Source organism: Rhinopithecus bieti, unplaced genomic scaffold, assembly GCF_001698545.2.
Source record: "Rhinopithecus bieti isolate Rb0 unplaced genomic scaffold, ASM169854v2 scaffold_1558, whole genome shotgun sequence".
In the NCBI taxonomy this organism is placed as follows: Eukaryota; Metazoa; Chordata; class Mammalia; order Primates; family Cercopithecidae; genus Rhinopithecus; species Rhinopithecus bieti.
Genome location: NW_016803701.1, coordinates 1,150,637 through 1,172,635, shown reverse-complemented (window position 1 = coordinate 1,172,635; position 21,999 = coordinate 1,150,637). Strand labels below are relative to the sequence as shown.

Sequence of the window (21,999 nt, the reverse complement as noted above, 5' to 3'; positions counted from 1 at the left end):
ATATGTATATGTATACAATTGTGTTCAATGTAAAATTTAAATACATACATTTTAAAGGTTTTTTTCCCCTTTAAAGTTGATGAAAAATGTCTTACACTTACAGTCAGAAAATCTGGTGATGAATCCTACTACCCTCCTAGTAACTGACTAATAAATGCCATATTGAAAATGTCCCTTAGTTTCCCTGAGATTCAGTTTTTTATCGATTAAATGTGTTATTGATTAAATTTTTCCTACCTGTATCAGTTAAATAGGGTAAGTTATACTGTGCTAACAAATTACCTCCAAGTTTCAGTGGCTTTAAAAGAACATCCTCTCTCTCTCTTTTTTTTTTTTTGCTGCTCACCTAAGCAGCATGTCAATGTTGTAGACATACTCCATCCCTGAGTCTATGGCTCCATTGCCTTCCATCTCATCATCATCGTGGAACAAAGCTTGTGGGGGCATTACATCTGGAATCAGATCTGCTTCTAAAATAAATCCAGGCATTACCGAATGAGAGGCAGCTGTCTGGTGGGCGGGGGCGGCGGGGCGCAGAGAAATCCAGAGGAGAAGTAGATGGGCTTGTCAACGTGGTATGGTCAGAGGAGCTCAAAGATGAAAAGTCAATCTCTTCTTTCTTTTTTTTTTTTTTTTTTTTTGAGACGGAGTCTCGCTCTGTCGCCCAGGCTGGAGTGCAGTGGCCCGATCTTGGCTCACTGCAGACTCCGCCTCCCAGGTTCACCCCATTCTCCTGCCTCAGCCTCCCGAGTAGCTGGGACTACAGGCGCCCGCCACCTCGTCCAGCTAGTTTTTTGTATTTTTTAGTAGAGACGGGGTTTCACTGTGTTAGCCAGGATGGTCTCGATCTCCTGACCTCATGATCCGCCCGTCTCGGCCTCCCAAAGTGCTGGGATTACAGGCTTGAGCCACCACACCTGGCCTCTCAATCTCTTCTAAGAATCACACCTGACTTGTGGCCTTGGCTTTGGATTTTACAGGGATAGAAGACATACTTCTGTCAAGAAAGCCAGCCACTTCCTTCTGGGCTCTTCTAATGTCTTTTGCTTCCTGAGCTCAAGACCTTTTCTCTTTTAATTCCATGGCAGATTCCACAGGATTCTAACTTGCCTGTTCTCTAAGTCCCTGAACAGTAATGAGGGGATCTAAAGTTGGTTTTGAGGCTGCTTTTACTTCAAACTTGGGGCAGACAACTTTTTTTCCTTAGGTTTCAATGTTGAGGGTTTGTTATGAACAAGCTTCCACCATCCTGGTTATCCAAATTCCTGAGCGCCTGAACAGAAGTATATGGGACGTCTCACACTGAGGCAACCTGCTACTGTGCTCCACTGGTTTGAAGTCTTTTTATTTTTCTCTAGTAAAAAAGTCCAATGTTTCCCAATAAAAGTACAGATATCTTTGTTCTACCTGAAATAACCTTGATGTCCACATCCTTCCAGAGACAAATTGTACATTGCCAACATGATGACTTTGCTGCCATGTCAGCCTCAGCCTTTTATACTATTCCTTGCCATCTGCTGAGCAATCAGAAAAAGTAAATCTAAAAAAAAAAAACATCACCCTTAACATAACTGAACTGTCCCCTCAGCTGTCTCATTGGTATCCATTTTTGGAACTTGTCACAGAAGCAGGACAACTGCTTCTCCATCCACAACATATCCTCTTCATCGCTGTTAGGGAATCCCTGCTCTAGTCATGACATAAATGTACTGACGTCTGATCCTCCAATTTGACAATCAGGGGAGTCTCTCTCTCCACTTCACTTTCATCCAGCCCTTCTGAGGTAGATGTTATTGTGGCTCCATCACTGTGTTGACTGATGGAACTACTCAGGTGGATGTAACTATCTCTTCCTTCCTTCTCACAGGTTTAGCAGTGCTTTTCAGTCACAATCCTAAGCTCTGGACTGTGAACTTAGCAGGACTTTTACCAGGATCACACAGACAGAAACTCATCAGGAGACTGTACACCCATACTTCTTTATTCAGACATAAGGTACTTTGAAAGCAATAATTTACAATATATGATCCACTGTCCTTTATTTGATCAAGTTTAAAAAGATAGTGACTAAAAAAGATTAACATACCACTAAGCTATTCTCCATCAACAGGCACAGACACACACACACACACACAGACACACACAGACACACACAGACACACACACACACACACACACACACACACACACACATGTCATCTGTCCCATTGATATTTCACATTCATTTCAAGTTAAGTTTTTTGAAATCCTTTGCCAATAACGTCTCTGTCTTTCTGCTTCAAGTTGTTCAGTTAAAATAATCTGTTCTCCCAAAAGACGAATGTTTACTTTTTTCTAATTTTGTCACTCAGTGTCTCTGATAACTCCATCATGAAGCCTCTGCTGGTCCTGCCATTGCTCCAGATGCATGCTGGCCACCGTGGCTGCTGTCAGCATCACCACTGAGAGGCCCAGCAGTGCCTCAAACTCTTCGACATCCCTGTGCCAGCTTCCAAGTCCTCTTTCTCCCACCTCTCAAGGCTGGTCAGTAGCATTTAATTTAGTTCAACAAACATCTATTGACTGTCTATTATAGGTAAGGCATCAAAAGATTTACTAACTGGTGGAGGAGATATACAAACAAAAATGATCTATTTTATAAGTCAGAGTAGAATATGTGGTGGAAATAAGTGCAATAAAAGAAATATCTGGGGAAAGAGAAGGAATAATATTCTGACTTGGGGACCAGATAATGTTTCACAGAACTCTAATATAAGCTGGGCATAGAACAATGAGTAGGGTTTCAAAAGCAGGAGGAGGGGAGGTATATGCAAGGTGGGGCAGAGGAAAAAATATTTCAGACTAGAGTCAAAATATGAGAAAAATCATAGTGATAAGAAAATTTATGGCCTATTTGGGCAATGTCAAGCAGTCTAGCATGACAGAAACATTTTGTCTGCGTGTGTGTTTGTGTGTGTGTGTGTGTGTGTGTGAGTGACTAGACCATGAAGAGCCCTGAATGCCATGCTGAAGTGTTTAGATTTTATCTCTTAAAATAGATGCCCTAAAAGGTTGCCCAGCTAGGGAATGAGATGTGCAAACTTTTGCTTTAAGAATATATATAGCTCTTGAAACTGAATGAAGAGTGATTGATAGACTGATAGAATGACAGTTAGATCTTGTGGAACAAATTCAAGCTAGGAGATCCAGAAATAAGAATGTGAGAAAGAAAACAGGAGGGCAGAGAGAATGGAGAGGGACTGATACAGAATATTGTGGAAGTGAACTCAACTGGACTTGACAACTGCCTACATATGGATAGCAAAGGAGAGGCGGGAGTTTTTTACATGGGTGATATTCACATTTTCTCAGCATTTACTCCCCTCCCACTAGGGGGTCATGCAATGACTCCACCAAATTCAGGCAGTGTCCCTGGTCTCTTCTTTAGTTTTTCCTTCCTAAATTCATTCATATTGTCGGGCATACAGATTTTGCCTCACTGCCCATGCTTTGGGCATTGATGTACATACAGGGTCTATAATCATAGAAGCAACCTTATGAAAGAACCGTGTCCCAGTGATCTTTTAATACTGATCAGTAGGAGTAGTACTTTCCCTACCACTGGATGCAGACTTGAGCAAGCTCCATAACTCGTCCATTCATCCTCAAGTAAGAGAAAGAGTTATAACCACTTTAAATGACTTGTCTCAATTAGGTAAAAAGAATGTGTAGTCAAATAACAAAACTTAGAACGTCATTTAAAGTATAAAACCATTCTCCCACCACCCCTTCCCAAGCTGGGGTCTGCTCTGCAATGGGTGCTGGAAGCTCAACTCCTAGCATTTCTTCTCTTCCTTCAATTTGTTAGACTAATGGGAAGAGAGGAGAGAGAAGGGAGATGGAAAAGTTATCTTTGTTCTCATTGTAACATGACTTTACTCCCTTGGAGCCTGACTGATGATAAAAGCTAATTCTTTAGTGGGCACTTTGGTGGAGTCATTGGAAACCCTTGTGTATCATCTCATCTATAGTTCCCTTGAGTTCCCTTGATACAGATAAAAGTTTCCCTATTTTATCTGGTCACTTACTTCCTCTGCAGCTCTTAGCAATTCTTTGGTTCACCTTGAACTCTTGTCTGCTGAGGCCTCAGCACAGGCAGTCCGTATAGGGGAGGCTCTAATACAACTCACATGCTGGCTGACCCTCATCTGGTCCATGGGAAGCATAAACACATTCTTGACTCAGACAATAAATCAGCAGATAATAAATTAGTAGTTAATAAATCAGCAGCAACATGCTCCTAAAACTGCTAGCCAGACCATCCCAAACCCGAGATTTTCTGTGTATGAGTCAAGCAATAGGCTGCTATGTCTCCATAATACGTAAGACTCATCAAACTCTAGGCAATCCCTATAAACTCCCTCTCTCCAGTTTGCGATGAGGCACAAACAGCTGTCAACTTTCTTTTGTTCTTCAAGAGGTAGGGCTTGAGGATGGAAGCAGTAATCCACAAAGATATTTTCCATGCAAAGATAGTTTCTACTTTTGCTCTCATTACTATTTTTAAACTTCAAAAAGGCTGAGACATTTGAGAGAATCATGGAATCAGTCATTAACCAAATTCATTAAAATTTTATATGGTTTAGCACCCCTTTCCAATGCAGAATTTTAATATTTTGATATTTCAGTTGAAAATTCCAAATTTAACATTGGTTTCAATCATTGCCCATTTGATTCCCAAGCCCACCTTCTTCTTGGAGGTTGTTCTACTATATTCAGGTTTCTGTTCATCCAAAACCTCCAGCCACTTTACTTTCAAATCCAGCTTATATGGGATCCTGGTGTCAACATCTATACCAGAGATACGAATGATTTTCCTGGCTGGAGGGGAGATGAGCAAGTGATGGGAATAAAGAAATGTGTTGTAACTTCAGCACTGTTAACATTGTGAGTCAGATAATTCTTCGTTGTGGGAGTCTATCCTGTACATTGTAGTTTATTTGCAGCATCAGTGGCCTCCATCCATTGGATGCCAGTAGAAACCCCATGTCCTGGTTGTGAAAACAAAACAAAACAAAGAGTCTCTAGAAATTGCCAAATGTCCCCTGGGGGTAAAATCACACACAGTTGAGAACCAGTGAATAGAGTAAGATAAACAGTTTAAGTTTTGCTGTTTGTGGTGAAAGTAATGATTTTGGTTGTGTATGTTAGGAGAGAAGCTAGCAATATACTTATGTGGGGTGATTTAACAGTTGTGGTCTTGCACGGATAAGCTAAGTCAAAGCTTGACTTGTGGTTTGGGAGTCATTTGTACATAGCTGATATATGTACACCAGTGTGGGATAAGTAGTGAAAAAGACTGAGGAGAAATGAGTGGAAGACCTTTGTTCAAGGAATGGACAGGTTGTAATTAGAGATTACAGTTGACTTAGAAGGGTGTGGTGGGTCAATTATAAAGCAAGAGAATGTTTCAGAAAGGAGTAGTAAGGAAAGAATGTTAACAACTGCTGAGAGGTGAAGGAATACTTCTTTCTGTTTGACTCATTCAGGCCAGACTCCAAGTAGGGCACTTAGATGGTCTTGGCCAGTCTTTATTTTTTATTGGAATTGCAGAAGGCCCAGTATTGAGTCTGATTTGCTAAGTAACTAAATAATCTTAAGAAAACTCATCATCTTACACAGTAACAACATGAAAATTCTCGCATACCAAGAAGTTCTTTCTTTAACAATAAAGCTCCTAGACTTTCATGATGACATTTTTTTCAGAACAGATTCTGTGAAGTCTGTTGTGTAATAGCACCATCTGATATATCATTTCCTAGGGTGGAATTGTTGACTGAGACTAATTTGTCTGTTCACAAGTAAGAATCAGAAGACACTGCAATATCTTAGACTTTGTAAAGTAACAGAAAACCTGAAGTGGAACAACATACCAAGGATGATAATGGTTAATAAGCTAAGCACAAAGACTAGAAGGAGCTAGAGAAAACAGGTTATGGATATTTTACATCAGTAGTTCTCAAACATTTCGTTCTCAGGATCCCTTTATACTCCTTTTTTTTTTTTTTTCTTTTGAGACTGAGTCTCGCTCTGTCACCCAGGCTGGAGTGCAGTGGCGCAATCTTGGCTTACTTCAAGCTCCGCCTCCTGGGTTCACACCATTCTTCTGCCTCAGCCTCCCGAGTAACTGGGACTACAGGCTCCTGCCACCACGCCCAGCTAATTTTTTTGTATTTTTAGTAGAGATGGGTTTTCACTGTGTTAGCCAGGATGGTCTCAATTTTCTGACCTCGTGATCCTCCCGCCTCGGCCTCCCAAAGTGCTGGGATTACAGGCGTGAGCCACGGTGCCCGGCCAACCCCTTTATACTCTTAAAAGAGCTTTTGTTTATGTATATAATATGTGTCTTTATTATGGTAATTGAAGTTGGGAAAATTGAATATACATGTATGTGTTTAGTAATCTAAAAAGAGCAATAAGCCCATACCTGTTAACATAAATAATACATTTTTTATTAAAATAACTATAGTGATAATAAAGCAATTAGTGAGTATGAGGGCTTTTTAAAAACATTTTTGAAATTTTCTTTAATATCTGGCTGATAAAAGACAGCTGAATTCTCACATTACCTTCTGCACTCTGTTATGATATCACATATTATGTAGTCTCTATGAAACTTAATGTACATTTAAGGAAGGGTGAGTAAAAAATACAAATGATGTTTTAGTATTATTTTGCAAGTAGTTTTAACTTCCTAGACCCCTAGACAAGGTCCTGAGAATCCCAAGACCACACTTTGAGAACCGTGGTTTTAGATGATGGCTGTAAGGTTTTAGGAGGACTAATGTTAGTTTTAGCAAAGGCATCAGATTTTTGAAACAGGGTTTTAAGAAACAAAACTGATAGGAAAATATTTCCCCATATGCTTGATCTTTAAATAAGCTTGGGTCATGGCAGGAGGCAGCTAAAACTCTTATTTACTGCTAAGTTTTAGTAGTTTTTAGTTGGCTTCTCAAATTGGTTATAATTATTATCTATCCACTAATGTAGAGTGAGTAAGTTCTTTTATTTCTGTTTCAATAAAGTTCAGTCCTGGATACGACAGAAGGAGCTTTTCTAGAATGAATATTTGGAATGCAGAATTTGTATTAGGTAATATTAGGTAATAAATATAAATGAAATTAAAAGAGTTATTAACATTTCCATTTGCAGTATTAATTTTGGCCAGGTAGATAATACTCAGAACATAAAATCTTTGGTAAGGAGAAAGCCGATGTTCAATAGTTTCTGAAGTATATGATAAAATAGATAGCATGGACCTAGTATTTTCTAGGAGGTCATGGCAAGTCAGTCAAGCTCATGTATGATAGAAATATCTAAGTAAATTTAAAGGATTATGAGACTATCTATCTATCCATCAATCATCTATATATCTATGTATCGTGTATTATAAAACTACTTCACTCTATACCTTATTCAACTCTTAGGAGGAAATAATATATTTATTAACAGTATGGGCTGTGAAGCGAGATTGCTTAGACCAAATTTTAAGTTTACATAATCTCTGTGCCTTTTGGTTCAGTTTCTTCATCTGTAAGGCTGGGGTTGTAATTTTGCAGTATTATTTTAATAGTGTAATCAATTTAATGTAGTTCTTATAGTGTTCAAAATATGCAATTAGAGATAAAATTCATAGCACACTTCCTGGAACAGAATAAATGCACTTTACCCATTGCTTTTTAAAGCTATGGTTAAGAATTATGAATTTTATAGATATTAGGTGATGGATTTAGGGTTTAAGAATATATTTAGGGATGTAAAACACTTTCTTAAAAGATAGATCTCTAAAAAGAAGAATTTGTACCTTGCATTAAGAAAGTTTCTCCAAAACTCTGGGTTTATAAACAAGTTACTTGATGATAGAGGCATAATGGAATTCATGAAATAGACTACTATGAAAAGAGCAATCCAGATGATAGTCTTGGCTTTGAAAATTGTTTTATTTTTAATTAATTTTATAAGAGCTTAGAATTTCTCATTCAAGTCAAGTTGAAGGTGTTTAATGAGTCGAGTACCTGAGCAACATGTAGGATTGCTTCTGGCTATATGTGATGGCCAACTACCATAATCCCTTGCCTCTTCCCTCCCAGCAACACTGTGAGCTCTGGGATAGCAAGATTTATAATATATAATGAGCTTAGCCCCTTGCACAGGGGTTAACCAAAGCAGGATATTTTTACTTTGATGTTTTAACCACAAGGGTATTTGACTATGTTGGGTTCTATTGAGATGATGTTTAGTCAACATCAAAGAAAATTAGAACTAACATAAAGTAATTGAAAGTATACAGAAGCATTGGTTTATAAATTCTACACATATAGTAGGCTTTCAATAAATAGTTATTGCTCTATATGTAATACTTTGTAACAAGTCAAACATACAGAAGGGATTATTCAGCAATTGTTGAAGCACATTTTAAAGAATAGGCCATTTTAATGATTCCTTTAAATCAACAATGATGATAGATTATTCTGGAAAAATTTATTACCTCTCTAGAATAGGATGGTTATTCCTGAGGCAAAGAGGTAAAGTTGCGTGTAAAAAAACTATTGCTTCACAAGCCTTCACTAGATCCACTGGGCTGGTGGCAGTATTTTTCCTCTTTATACTGCTGTTTCCATTATTGCCTTAAATTTTTATTTATACATAACGTATTTAACTTCTCTCTTATGAATAAAAGAACTGTTGCTAATTTCCTTTCAGTTTTGTCTTTTAAAGAAAATTACTCCGCTACATATTTATAAATAAAATGGATTATTTTAGTGTTCAACTCACAGGATATATTTCCTGCTTAGTTCATAATTGGTGTTCTCTTGGCACACTGTTATTATTGTCCATTATTGCAGGTAAACAATGCTATGTGCAATTCCAGTTTGCAAATATAAATACTTTCTCATTCTCTTGGCCCCACAAATATAAATACATTTAATGTCTACACTGTAGTATTAAGATTCAAGATGGAAATTCAGAGGTATAGACAATGATATAAATGATTTAACTAGAGTAAAAGGTGTGATGAGTTAGTATATAATTTTAGAGAAATTATACTTGGTAAGCATTAATTAATCACCAAGAAAGTTATAAGGAGATATTTCTGTGGCTTCAATTTACTTTTTTCCAGAGTTCAAAATTATGACATAAACTGAACACAAATATTCCATTTACTGGGAACTTACAGCTATTTTTTCTGATAAAAAAATAGCTAACAAATTAGGACTAAGCTAGGACATATGTAGAACATTAGAATTATAGCTAGAACATTGCAAATTACTTTATAATGATATCACATTTTAGTGAAACAGCTAGGGAAACACACAACATAGTAAATCTACATGGTTCTGCTTGGTAGAACGGGAGAAGTGCATAATTAATGGACCAGCGTGAAGGAGCATTTCCTTCGCGTCTACAAAATTGCTCTCAAGAAAAGGCAGGATGCATTTAGAGGAGCTCATTGGTCTGAAAATTCTCCTAGCATTCACTGGCTTCATATTTTATTCTAAACTTGATAAAATAGCCTAAAACATTGATTGGTAAAAGAGGTACTGTTCTCTTCTGGTTTTCATGTAGGCAGATCTGGTGAAAAAAAAAAAGGATTATAATATTGAATAATATCTCAAGCTGAAAAAAGATAGTTGGATCCATTTTCTTTTATTGACAATGGTATATAAATCAGTTATTTCACATGGGGTAGAATAAATAATAACAATATGAAATGCTAAATCAGAGCTACCTTGTGGGAGAAACTGTGATACTTAAATTGGAATTGTGGCTCTATAGTTACTAGCAGTATACCTTTGAATCAGTTACTCCAACTATCTAAGTGTTTCAGTTTTTAATTCCATAAAGTTGGGATAAAATTATTGTGGATATTAGATGATATCACACATATACAGCATCTAGAATAATATCTAACTCATAGTAGATGCTCAGTAAATGGTGTATTTTATGAGAAAGATGAATAGACAGAGTATTCCATAAAAATCTTTGCTGGGGTTATAGCAACAACTCAGTCTCAGTCTCTTCTTTCAAATAGCTTATAGTTCATTAAGTGTAGATAGGTATGAAAATAAAAATAAAATACATGAAATTGCAAAACTGGAATGGTGAATTTTACCTGATGATTTAGGGGGAAAAGAAAGTTTTCATCTAAATGGTAATGCTTGTGAGAATTATACAGTGGACTTTGGGGACTCGGGGAAAGGCTGGGAGGGGTGAGGGATGAAAGGCTACACCGTGGATACAGTGTATGCTGCTCAGGTGATGAGTGCACCAAAATCTCAGAAGTCACTGCTAAAGAACTTATTTATGTAACCAAACACCACTTGTTCCCCAAAAACCTATTGAAATAAAAGGAATTTAAAAAATAAAAATCCTTGAAGGTAGGAACATGTAAAAAATGATAATGCTTGAACTGAGTGTTGAAAGATAAGATGCTTATTAAACATACTCTAGAGACAGGAAGGAGAGGATGTGATGGTGGAAATCCAGGTAGAAGGAGCAAGTTCTGTCTGAAACTATAGATAGTTTAAAATTGCTGCATCGAAGATATGAAAGGGTGGCTTGGTGAAAGGTAAGAATGACAAGTTAGGCAGGGGCCAAATCACGTAGAGTCCTACAGTTTAGTATGAACTTCATCCTGTGGGCACAAGAAAGTCATTGGAGGACTTCAACTGCAGAAGTGCCTTGACTATATTTTATTGGAAAAAAAATTATACTAGTTGCAGTATGAAATATATATTAAAGAGGGACAAGAATAAAGGCTGGACCACTAGTCAGAAGTCTAATGTAGCTGTCCAGCTGAGCTGTAATGACTGCCTAAACTAACCTTTTAGAGTATAATGTGTAAGAGAAGAAGCAGATTGTAGCATTTGCAGATTTTATTCATCATTTGAAGTATAGTACTGAAGGAAATATAGTACTAAAGATAGTAAAGGAGGACTTTAAGATAACTTTTTAAAATCCCTGTCATTAAACAAGAGAAATGGGAGTTTCAAGAGAGAAATAAGAAACAGGTTCATCAAATGTTAGAAGGTGCCAAGTAGAAGGTGAACTGAAAAAAATTAGTTATGATTCGTAACTAGGTTACACACACACATATCTACACATATATGTTGTATATGGGTAAAGTTCTAGCAGAATTAGTGGCAATTATAATAACTGTGAGAAATGAAAGTATGAAAAACTCTTATTTCCTACAGTTCTACTGAATTTCAATTATACTTTAAAACAGACATAACAGAAATTGTTTAAAAGAGAAAATAAATTTTATTATTATTATTATTTTGTTTTTGTGTGTTTTAAGCACTGGAATTATGAGTGATTGATTATCTCATGGTGAAACTAGTGTGGTCCAAATTTTGGTCAATTTAAACCCCAAATTGACTTAAACATATATAAATTTACATGTTGCATTCTCATTGCATGCCATTTTGTCAGAGATTTTAAAAGAAGGTCATATCAAATTTTACATTTTAGTTTGAACTTATGTAATGAGAATTAAAAATAGTATAACTAAACCATTGAGGAATAAAGGATATTTATGTTTACAATTTTATATTAATACAATAAAATTACACATTTAATGTAAAGGATGCAAGGATATTGGGGATATTTGCCCAAGATGTTTCTGTGCCGTGGTGTACCATGGGGGCCCATGACGGTGAGTGGGAGATGGAGATGTGGGAATGAGAATGTCGATGTTTGAGGGACTTGATGTGAAGGCTGAGAGAGAAGGTGGCAGGTAGCTGGTGGATGACACCAGGTTGGAGGGGACAGGAGATTATGTATTTGTTTTTAACCCAGGATAGAGCAGAGTGTATTCACAGGCTGTGGGGAAGGAGCAGGGAAAGAGAGATTTGAAAATCCAGAAGAGAGAGAATAATAATAGATGAATAAAGTTCTTACTCCCTTTGAAGCAGGAGACGGTAGTTGGAATAAAGGTCACAGGAGGAGAGACTGGCTTGAAATGAGACAAAGGGCTATTTCATCTTCTGAGACTTGAGAGAAGGAGGGAAACAAGATCCTGATGTTTGTCACTCAGAGGGCAGAAGTTGAAGACTATTCTTCCTGACAGCTTCAATTTCTCTGTGAAACAGAAACAAGGTCATTGGCAGAAAGGAAAGCTGGAGAGAGGGAGGGGCTGGAGTAGCCCTTGAGAAGGATGAAGAACTCTCTGTGGCTTTTGAGGACATGGAGAAGGATCTAGCCATCAAGGGATAAAAGGTTTTGCGTCAGTCCCACCTGCACAATTGTGTGGTTTTCTCTGGCAATAGTCAGCAGTCTGGGTGCAGAAATTCTTTTGAAAGGAAAGCCTGGTTTGCTAGAAATGGAGGCTCCTTCAGTCTTCTGCTATAAATAGAGAAATAGAACATCCAAATCTGTATTCTCTCTTCTTATGTACCTTTTAACTGTTTTAGGTATATTTTAACTATTGAACATGAAGCATTTGAATCAGCTCATTTAAAAAGAATCATTTAATCACGATAGTAGCTGAAGGAGATGTAATTAGGTCTTAGGTGACTGATGCTATCTTTCTGACCTATCTGTTTCTGAACATGTCTGGTGCTTAAAATAAGTGTCCCCTGTCTCCCTCATTATCTTATAAATGACATAATTCTTGCTGGTTAACTGGATAGCAATTCTTCCTCCCATTTGCACTACTTCACTGATCTGTGCCTTGTTCATCTGCCACAACTCTGATCTTTAAATGGCTCTACTTCCTATATTTGATTTCCCCCAAACAGCAACCATAACAACTGGAACAAAACACAGCACATTTGAGTGAATCTCCTTCAGTTTGGAATCACATCTCTCTCTTTCAAAATCTCACTATGCATAAGGAGACTGCAAGAGTAGTTTAGCATAGGAGGCAGCAAACAACTGCCTTTGTGCCAGCTCTAGACTGCTGCCTGCCTGGTCTCAGTGTATCCAGCCCACAAGCTAAGAATGATTGTTACATTCCTAAATGCTTGAAAAAGTCAGAAGTGAAACAATATTTCACGACCAGTGAAAATTATAGGAAATTCAAATTTTAGAGTACATAAGTAAAGTTTTATTGTGACACACCACACTCACTCATTTATGTATCGTCTATGTGTCAGAATTGAGTGGTTGTAACAGAGACCTGCATGGCTTGCAAAGCCTAAAATATTTACTATCTGGTCCTTTATCGAAAAACATTGCTGATGCCTGGTTTAGAGGTAGTCCTTGGAAATATTATGTTACCATATGTTTAGTTTCATTCTCATTGCTCTTTCGCAGACTTAAATTATTTAAAGCAGCAAAGTTTTGACTTTGACACTTTACATTTAAGTTTTTTTGATAGACAAACATATCTGATAAATAATTTTGTGGTCTAGATACTACCTCTGCCATTAATGTGTTCAGTTGATCTTTATTGAATTCCTACTAGGCTCTTTGGCAGATACTATGAATATAATGTTGAGTCAGATAAATGAATATACTATACTATAGTATATTGTGCTATATAGTGTACTATACAATAGTACACACAATATACTATAGTATACTGTACTATATACTATACTATACGGTACAATATATAATATCATATATTGCTTGACTCTGGAGTCAGATAGCCACAGTTTAAATTCTGGCTCTAATAATTTCTTGCTATGTAAATTGAGACAAGCTCATTTGGTAATCTTATCTGTAAAATGTGATACTATCCATATTTATCTCAGAGCTCTCTTGTGACCCTTTAATGAGATAATCCATGTAGTGAAGTATCTGGTACATAGTAAATACTCAATGTTGTTATTATTATTATTATTATTATTAGAGTATGATAATTTCTATAATGGGAGGGGAACCTGATTCGATGGAAACCATGAGGAAAGGCCAGCTAAAACTTCCTAGAGCAGTTCAACTCGCACTTATAAATCTGTAGGAGATATACAAAATATTATTATTTTTGGACCTATCAGAACACTGCATTCCTGGCCAGTGTAAGGGAGGCTCACCCATTGACTGGGTCTGTTCTTTCTGCTTTGAGCTTGGCTTCCTCTTATGAGGCCTCAGCATTCTTTGTGATAAAGCCTCCTAGAGCTCAATGACAATCATATGCTAGGCTCTACGGTTGGCAGAAATCCATTAGAAGGAGCACTTCTTTGCAGGTGTAAATTCTTGCTGTTAGTGAGAGCTATGGAGTGCCAAACAAAATGCCCATCTGCCTTATTCTATTTCTCTTGATAAAATACATGATGGGAAGCAAATAGTCCCACTGTATTAGTTTGTTTTCATGCTGCTTATAAAGACATACTGGAGACTGGGAAGAAAAAAGTTTTAATTGGACTTACAATTCCACATGACTGGGGAGGCCACAGAATAATGGTGAGAGGTGAATGACACTTCTTACATGGTGGCAGCAAGAGAAAAAAGAGGAAGAAGCAAAAGCAGAAATCCCCAATAAACCCATCAGATCTCCTGAGACATATTCACTATCACAAGAATAGCATGGGCAAGACCGGTCCCCATGATTTGATTACCTGCTCCTGGGTACCTCCCACAACACATGGTAATTCTGGGAGATACAGTTTAAGTTGAGATTTGGGTGGGGACACAGTCAAACCATATCATTCCACCCCTGGCTTCTCCAAATCTCATGTCCTCACATTTCAAAACCAATTATACCTTCCCAACAGTCCCCCAAAGTCTTATTTCAGTATTAACTGAAAAGTCCACAATCCAAAGACTCATCTGAGACAAGGCAAGTTCCTTCTACCTATGAGTCTGTAAAATCAAAAGCAAGCTAGTTACTTCCTAGATACAATGTGGGTACAGGTATTGGGTAAATATAGCCATTCCAAATGGGAGAAATTGGCCAAAAAAAAAAAAAGGTTACAGGGGTCATGCAAGTCCCAAGTCCCATGGGGCAGTCAAATTTTAAAGTTCCAAAATTATCCCCTTTGACTCCAGGTCTCACATCCAGGACATGGTGATGCAAGAGGTGGGTTCCCATGGTCTTGGGCAACTCTACCCCTGTGGCTTTGCTGGGCACAGCCTCCCTCCTGGCTGCTTTCACAGGCTGGTGTTGAGTGTCTGTGGCTTTTCCAGGCATACGGTGTGAGCTGCCAGTGGATCTACCATTCTGGGGTCTGGAGGACAGTGGCCTTCTTCTCACAGCTCCACTAGGCAGTGCCCCAGTAGGGACTCTGTGTTGGGGCTTTGACCCCACATTTCCCTTCTGCACTGCCTTAACAGAGGTTCTCCATGAGGGCCCTGCCCCTGCAGCAAACTTTTATCTGGGAATCCAGGCATTTCCATATATTTTCTGAAATCTAGGAAAAGGTTCCCAAAACTCAAATCTTGACTTCTGTGTACCTGCAGGCTGAACACCACGTGGAAGCTACCAAGGCTTGGGATTTCCATCCTCTGAAGCCACAGCCTGAGCTGTACGCTGGCCCCTTTCAGCTATGGCTGGAGTGACTGAGACATAGGGCACCAAGTCCCTAGGCTGTGCACAGCACAGGGACCCTAGACCCAGCCCACAAAATCACTTTTTCCTCCTGGGCCTCTGGGTCTGTGATGGGAGGGGCTTTTGTGCACGACTCTGATACAGGCTGGAGACATTTTCCCCGTGGTCTTGGGATTTAACATTAGGCTCCTGGTTACTTATTCAAATTTCTGCTGCCAGCTTGAATTTCTCCTCAAAAATGGGTTTTTCTTTTCTACTGCATCATCAGGCTGAAAATGTTCTGAACTTTTAAGCTGTTTCCCTTTTAAAATGGAATGCTTTCAACAGCACCCAAGGCACCTTTTGAGTGCTTTGCTGCTTAGAAATTTCTTCCGCCAGATATTCTAAATCATCTCTCTCAAGTTCAAAGTTTCACAGATCTCTAGGGCAGGGGCAAAATGCTGCCAGTCTCTTTGTTAAAACATAACAAGAATCAACTTTGCTCCGGTTCCCAATAAGTTCCTCATCTCCATCTGAGACCACCTCAGCCTGGACCTTATTGTTCATATCACTATCAGCATTTTGTCAAAGCCATTCAACAAGTCTCTGGGAGGTTCCAAACTTTCCCACATTTTCCTGTCTTCTTCTGAGCCCTCCAAACTGTCCCAACCTCTGCCTGTTACCCAGTTCCAAAGTCACTTCCACATTTTCAGGTATCTTTTCAGCAATGCCCCACTCTGCTGGTACCAATGTACTGTAATAGTTCATTTTCATGCTGCTGATAAAGACATACCTGAGATTGGGAAGAAAAAGAGGTTTAATTGGACTTACAGTTCCAAATGCTTTGTTAAAACATAACAAGAATCAACTTTGCTCCGGTTCCCAATAAGTTCCTCATCTCCATCTGAGACCACCTCAGCCTGGACCTTATTGTTCATATCACTATCAGCATTTTTGTCAAAGCCATTCAACAAGTCTCTAGGAGGTTCCAAACTTTCCCACATTTTCCTGTCTTCTTCTGAGCCCTCCAAACTGTCCCAACCTCTGCCTGTTACCCAGTTCCAAAGTCACTTCCACATTTTCAGGTATCTTTTCAGCAATGCCCCACTCTGCTGGTACCAATGTACTGTAATAGTTCATTTTCATGCTGCTGATAAAGACATACCTGAGATTGGGAAGAAAAAGAGGTTTAATTGGACTTACAGTTCCAAATGGCTGTGGAGGCCTCAGAATCATGGCAGGAGGCAGAAGACACATTTTACATGGTGGTGGTAAGAGAAAATGAGGAAGTAGCAAAAGCAGAAACCCCTGATAAACTCATCAGATCTCATGATAGTTATTCACTAGCACAAGAATAGCACAGGAAAGACTGGCCCCCATGATTCAATTACCTCCCCTTGGGTCCCTCCCACAACATGTGAAAATTCTGGGAGATACAATTCAAGTTGAGATTTGGGTGGGGACACAGCAAAACCGTATTACCCACTGCAAATGCACTTTGCAAAGTCTAATTCTTTGATGCTACTGCAACTATCTCTGGCTTCGTAAGTGCTACAATTGGACAGAAATAGGAGAGGAAAGTACAGTCAGAAGGGAATCTTGATAGAATTCTGTCTGTGAAAAATCATATCCAATGTCTGACAGCGTCATAGTGAGGACACTATTTTTACAAATGAAGAGACTCTGCCTTTTGCAAAATATCAAAGTAGCTGATTTGAATGCTGCCCAAGTCCAGGGCTGATTTGGTTGGATCATTGGATCATGGCAGCCTCAATTTTGCAGAGCCCCGAAAATATTTTAATTAGGAGGGTTCTTTTTAATCCAAATATTTTTAATAACAGCACAGTCACACAGTTTACTTTGAGTAAGTGAAGTCTGTTCTTAGCTGCTTTTGAATTGTTTATCATATTTTGACAATGAAATCAACATAATGAAGTACCTAAAGGCAATTATTTTTTAAAAGAAAATGAGTTGGAATTCTGGTATCCTATCAGCTGTGTGATCTTCGCAAAGCTCATTCCTTTTGTGATTATAATGTGGGACAATTAGATCCATCTCAAAGAATATTGTGTGGGGTATATGAGTAAACATATGTGACAGTCCTGGTTTATTAAATACTACCTAAATTGTAGCCATTGTCATATTAGAAATGATTGCTCTTTGTCTCAGACTTAAGGCAAAGATACAAATGTTCTGTCCGTTTACTTAATTTAGAATCATTTATCTTGGAATAATCTTCTCGAACCTATCAATGTAAACCACAATATGATGGTTTAATTATGTGTTAAAATAGATTTTTAGTAACAACTTTTTAAAACAAAGTTTGCTTTTAAAAAAAGGAAGTCCTTATTAAACATTAACCTATGGAAAAAGATATTTTCATTCAAATGAACCAGAAACACATATTTTGATGCTTAGATGACAACTTGGTAGAAATTTAAGTAGTTTATTTATGAATATTAGAACCGAAAAAAGTAAAGTGCATATTTAGGAGATGGCTTGGTTACTGGGAGTGCCACCATGCCAGGTTGAAAAATGATGTTACTGACAAATAAAAAAACCCCAATAGTGGTTAGTAATAAAGTATGTGGATGTTATTTTTCTTTACTGTGCCAAAACATGTATTTCACAGGACAGGAATGGGAAGCTAGCCATAATCAAACATTTATACAGATTTATTTTAATGTTTGACTCCATGGGTGATTCTAGCAATACAGTCTGTGACAGATGAATTTAGTACATCCATGAGAATTAGATCCACAGCATCTAAGGCCACATATTCTCTAAGTTTCTTTGATAGAAAGCAACAGAAAACAACTCTTAGTAGCTCAAGAAGATTAAAACCATTGGAAGGACAGAAACAGCCAATAACATTAACAAACGTGTATTTTAAATGTTTGTCTGTACATGTGTGTGAATAAATAGTTATAAGGGCTATTAAGAAAAACTAAGAAAAGAAAACATGACGTGTATACAGGGTGATTGCAATTTTAAGTAGAGTCTAGGAAGATTTTACTGACAAGATGACCTTTGGGCAAAGAGTAGAAGGCAATTAGGAACTGCATGTAGGGAATCTAGAGGATGAATGTTTCAGGTTGTATAACCGTAGAGTCCAAAGGCCTTGAAGTGGGAGTAAGCCTGGTGTATTTGATGAATGTCAAGTTGGCAGATGTGGCTGGAGAGTATAACAGAAAATGAAGTTAGGGAGATTGTAGCTGGGAAAAGTAGATATCGTAGAGCCTGATAGGTCACCATAATGACTTTTTGACTTTTTAAGCAAGAGTGAAAACCATTGCTGTCATAAGTGAAATAGCCTAAAATATTTTGAAAGGATTGCCCTGGACACTGTGTGGGTTATATATAGTAAGGGGCAAAAAAGAAAGCAGGTTGAGGATGGTGGGTGGAGATTTAGGAGCCTTTGCTATATTTCAGGTGGGTTGTCATAGTGGTGTGGACATGGGTGGTAGTAGTGGAGGTGACAGGAAGAGGTGGAGTTCTGGATATATTTTAAAAAGAGAATCAACATGATTTTCTGATAGATTACATGTGAGATGTATTTTTTATATTCTGATTTTTTGAAGAATGGAGTTGCCAATTACTGTCAGGGGACAGAATGGAGGAACAAATTTGGGATAAGGTCAATAGTTCAGTTTTATAACACTGAATTTGAGATAGTATCTGATTGAGTTTTTAGTTGGGTTTCAGGGGGATTTCAGGGGAGAAATCTAGGTTGCAGATATAGATTAATAGTCTTGAGGACACAGGAAATATTTAAAGCAGTAAAACTTTGAGATCACTAAAGGCATCATCATTGATAAAGAGAAGGCCTAAGTGTGCCCTGGTATACTACAAAATTTCGGGTAGCATTTCTCAACTTAAGATGTACATCAGAAATTACTGAAGACCCTTAAAAAATACTGATGCTGGCATCCCACTCATTGGATTTAATTGTGCACTTTGGGGTACAGACTGAGTATTTGGATTTGTTGTTGTTGTTGTTTGTTTGTTTGTTTTTGAGATGAAATCTCACTCTGTTACCCAGGCTAGAGTGCAGTGGCAGGAGTTCTGCTCACTGCAGCCTCTGCCTCCTGGGTTCAAGCAATTCTCCTGCCTCAGCCTCCCAAGTAGCTGGGACTACAGGCACCCGCCACCAGACCCAGCTGATTTTTTGTGTTTTTAGTAGAGATGGGGTTTCACCGTGTTAGCCAGGATGGTTTCGATCTCCTGAGCTCATGTTCTGCCTGCCTTGGCCTCCCAAAGTACTTGGCCGAGCACAGTGGCTCACATGTGTAATCCCAGCACTTTGGGAAGCCAAGGTGGGCAGATCACCTGAGGTGAGGAGTTCGAGACCAGCCTAGCCAACATGGTGAAGCTCCATCTCTACCAAAAATACAAAAAATTAGCCAGGTGGTAAGTGCCTGTAATCCCAGCTACTAGAGAGGTTGAGGCAGGAGAGTTGCTTAAACGCAGGAGGCGGAGATTACCATGAGCCAAGATTACACCACTGCACTCCAACCTGGGTGACAGAGCTAGACTCCCTCTCTAAATGAATGAATGAATGAATGAATGAATGAATAAATAAATAAATAAATAAATAAATAAATAAATAAATGCCCCTGATGTAGTTCTAAGTTATAGGCAAGATGAAGGGTTGCACAGATGAAAGAAAACTGGCAAAAGAAGATTGGGAAGTGGGAGGAAAACCAGGAGAATGGAATGTCCTGGAAGCCAAGTGAAGGAAGCCTTCAGGGAGCCAATTTTCAACTGAAAGGGAATGATCAATTGTGTTAACTATAGCTTAGGGACCAACTAGAAAACTAGAAAGAAGACTGACACTTGACCATTGAATTTAGAAACATAGAAGTTATTGCTGACCTTAATGAAATAAATTTTGGTGGAGAATAGAGGTAAAAATCAAATGGTATTCCATCAAGAGAGAAAAGGAGACCATGAATCACAGAGAGCAGCTGTCTTTTTAGGGTTTTGCTATAAAGGGGAACAGGGTAAAGGGGTGGTAAATAGAGGAAGGAATAGGGTCAAGAGAGTTTTTAAGAAGGAATAAATAATGACATGTTTGTATACTGATGAGGTTATTCCAATAGAAAGAAAAATTATTGATGTGGAAGAGGGAAGATTCTGATGAACCAGCTTCTGTGAGTGAGTGGGATCAGTAGAGATACAGTGCTTAAATGGAGGGATTGGGCTTAGATAAAACTGTAGATTCAGAGTAATAGGAAAAAAAGGCAAAGAATAAAGGTACAGAATATTGTGTGGTGTAGAATATTGTGTACAGAATACAGATACAGAATTTAATAGCTAAACTTCTGAAAGTTATCTTCTGATTGCTTTTATTTTCTTGGAAAAGTAAACAGCAAGGAATCAGATTATAGTGAGGGTAGGGAAAGGGTTATTGAACTTTTGTGAAAAATAAAGGTTTGAAATATTTGTGTAGAAGAGTAGAAGAATGAGTAGATTAAGTAGATGTGATCAGATTTTTGGAGCACAGAGGACCCAATTGCTCTTAAGTTACCCTTAATAGTTTTGCATGGTGATATGGTTTGGCTCTGTGTCCCCACCCAAATCTCATCTTGTAGCTCCAATAATTCTCACCTGCTGTGGGAGGAACCCAGTGGGAGATGATTGAATCATGGGGGCAGATCTTTCCTGTGCTGGTCTCGCGATCGTGAATGGGTCTCACGAGATCTGATGGTTTTTAAAATGGGAGTTTCTCTGCACAAGTTCTCTCTCTCTTTGCCTGGTGCCATCCACATAAGATGTGACTTGGTCCTCCTTGCATTCAGCCATGATTGTGAGACCTCCCCAGCCATGTGGAACTGTAAGTCCAATAAACCTCTTTCTTTTGTAAATTGCCCAGTCTCAGGTATGTCTTTATCAGCAGCATGAAAACGGACTAATACACATGACTGTATGGTTTTATTTTCTAGCTACATCCAGAGCTATAGAAGCAGAGAGAATGTAAATGGAGAGTTGGATTTAACCAAGTGGGGAGTTATTCAGGCAAGTTTGAAGAAGAGAGATGGGGTAATTAAGTTCAGAGTGCTACAGGGAAATTGTTATAATGAGAGATAATGAGATTTAAATTTGGCAAGGAAGGATGTGAGAAGACAAAAGAGTATATGACAATGAAATGGTGGTAGGATCAATGTATTGTGGAGTCTCAAGGTGTTGAAAAATTATTAGAGTTGTAGTAAGGAATGGGTCACCCAGAAAGCTAGGGGGCAGTTGGAAAGAGAAAGGATTGAAATTAAGATTAGGAGACTTAGGGAATGATCATTGTTATGAACGTGTAAAAAAAATTAACAACCACCACCACAAAATAATGGAAGACAGATTTATTGGAGGAGTGGAAGTTTAAAAAAATGAAAGGCTGGGATATTAGAAGAAAACACTTCATGAATACTGAAGTTACCAGTCATTATGACATGAGTAGTATTGGATGAAGTGACGGGGGTCACAAGCTAAATTATTCAAAAAATGAGGGCATGTGCTCCCAGGAGTTCTGGAGAAGATTGTAGCAAAATGGG

General features: G+C 38.3%; 1 pseudogene; it reads right to left on the bottom strand.

Annotated features, from left to right (window-relative positions):
- Positions 1-342: 342 nt before the first annotated feature.
- Positions 343-17,104, bottom strand: LOC108514857 (cysteine-rich protein 2-binding protein pseudogene; annotated as a pseudogene).
- Between the last annotated feature and the right edge of the window lie 4,895 nt (positions 17,105-21,999).